Here is a 2,746-nt window from a genome sequence, read left to right as displayed (position 1 = left end):
TCTAATCAATAATTTCAATGTTTGTTAAGTGATAACTAAATTCTAATTGTTAATTGATGAATTTTTTAATTATAACTTAAAGTTCAATTTATAGTCCACCCTATGTAAGAATTGAAAATTGTTTCCACGACGCGATGGAACCTCGGACGAGAGACAGAGCCTGTGTGTTCAATAGTCCCAAGTATTTTTCCCAAGGAAAACCAGACGTCACGTCGTCGAGTTTTAACGAAGGCGTTCGAGGCCAGAAGCCTGGATATCTTGGCACCTTTGGTTCGTTTACATATCTATTATCGCAATGGTACTTTGACCATCGAAGGTCAACCGGGTTGACAAAATCTCGGCATTGTCGAGCTTTAGAGATGACTCGTCGTCTTCACCGACCTAGCCCCACTCCCTCGAGCCACACTTTAAAAACCCGAGTAGGGGGTAGATTCGGTCTTCAGGGAGGCACGCTGATTGGAATCAAACGTTAATAAGAAAAATTAACCAGCATGTTTTTCCCCAATCCCGACGCGTTTCACCCTAGCAGCGTTTCGACTAAACTGCTCACTACGTTTGTACATTCTCGAACCATGCCATCATTTGGGGCATCAATCGAAATCGAAAGCTTTTACAATCGAAAGCCTTGCCAATCGTTCTGGGCAACGATCGAGACCCAAAAGATGCCAACCGTTTCGGTCACCGATCGAGATCGCAGGCTTCTATTTATAGTCGTAACCTTGCCAATCGACTGGGCATCTAACGAAATCGAGAAATCTGCTAACTGTTCTGGGCATTGGAATTAATGAAATTCAAATTAAATTCTGAATTTTACATGCGGTCTCGGACAACCACCGATCGAGGTTGATCCGTGTCGAATCAAAATTGCAATTTTACTTAAACTATTTTTGAACTGATGATTAACATTCAGTTTTTAATTAAGATTTTCTCGAATTAAGAACAGACACTTAATTCTCTCTGCTGTATCCAAGATGAAATCAGAGAGAAAATTAAGATTATGACAAGCAGTTAGGAAGTGAGAACACAGTATTAAGTACTGAGAAACGACTATAAATTCCAGCTTTCATCTATAGGCTTGTCTTCTGGCCCTTCCAACACTGAGACGCTGTACTGAGAGCCTGGGAGTTATTGGGCCCTGATCCACAGTCGATGACTGATGCGGTTTTCAAGAAACGCGGTGTAGGATGAATGTCTTTGATCGTAAAATAAATGATCCATTTTTGTTTCAACACGTATAAATGAACTGTATTTTTGACAAATAATAAGTACCTTGTACAGATTGTGATTGACAAATGTTGGGCAGGACGAGAAATAGAATATGCTTAGCCAAATGAAAACGTTTATTTCTCGTAGAGAGATCGACAACGATCGGCAATGGATGCCACGTTAATACAACACAGAGACAGTTGACATTATAACGCGCGGAACTGCAGCGACATCTGTACTTATCGAAATACGAAGCAATATGGTTTGAAATTGAATATACCAACAACAAAGATAACCATCGCCTGTCTCTTCTGTCTGCTTGCTGGGCATCGAATTCGAATGTTCTAAAAAGAAAAAATCTTAATTAAACGGAAAAGTGAGGGTCAAGAGAGAGAGGAGAATTAGCCAGAAATGTATGAAAAGTAGACAGAGGCCAATGTATGGAAAAATGCAAATGGAATTTTAAGAGGAAGTTGTCCTCCAGATATCTTCCGGAGACCTTCGCTTATGATGAGAGGAACAATGCTATACGTGTATTTCAGTTTAACTTAGTATTAGTTTAACACACTATCAGAGTTTAAATAAAAAAACCATATCGTTCCATATAAAAAACGGAGTTGACCTTCATATCTCCTTGACGTCTCCACCTATAAAAAAATTAATGACATTAGATTACGATCGCCTCGATATCAAGTAAATTTGGTCTGATGCATTTTCTTCTATCTTCAAAAGCAAGCGAGTTATTCAAGTGACCTGTTTATAGTGTCCCACCCTGTACATATACACTCGGAAGGAACAATGGAGGTGGCTGGAATTAGTAAGGGTTGGTAAGCAGAGGTCGAAGATTAAAAATGACGCAGAGTACAAAGTGGAGGATGATGTAGAGCTGGATGTTGACAGAATGAGTTGGAGTTAAGGATGAGGTCATCGGGGGTTTGGAGTAGTTCGACCGGATATCTATGTATGTTTAGGTTGGCATACAACACTATAGATGGAATCAACACAACAGTCATGTATGAAGGCAGCATGGAAGCCAGCAAATGTAGCACCATCTCTCTCTCTCTCTCTCTAATATTTACATTCCACACGTCTCAGCTATCACTGCTATCCGTACTGCTACGGATCGCAGGTAGTGATAAGGACTGCAGACTACAGGCAGAAACTTCTTATGGAGTATTCTCACTTACCGTAAGAACGGTAACGACAAAAAAATCTTACGTATCATACGGAAATTTTGGACTCGAAACAGTAAGATACAGTACAATAATAGAAAGTTTAAGGTATAGAAAACAGCATGTAAAAGCATGGGGCCCGACGATATCTTTCCGTCACGTGTACGAGCGTAGATGAAAAGTACTTGTTGATCACCCGGTGTGCAGTTTCGAGTAGTAGGGATCTTTAAATAAGGGATCGGACAATGCGTTGCCATTGCTGCCATGACTGGGATAAGTGGAAATTTATTTTCGAAGACGATTCAAATTCAGCTAGCGAATTAAACGAAAGTTATGTACTGAATATTTTACAGTACATAATCATACAT

Source organism: Ceratina calcarata, unplaced genomic scaffold (assembly GCF_001652005.2).
Source record: "Ceratina calcarata isolate Rehan_Ccalc_2016 unplaced genomic scaffold, ASM165200v1 scaffold228.2, whole genome shotgun sequence".
In the NCBI taxonomy this organism is placed as follows: domain Eukaryota; kingdom Metazoa; phylum Arthropoda; class Insecta; order Hymenoptera; family Apidae; genus Ceratina; species Ceratina calcarata.
The sequence above is the reverse complement of the archived record's forward strand: the minus strand, read 5'-3'. Positions refer to the sequence as shown.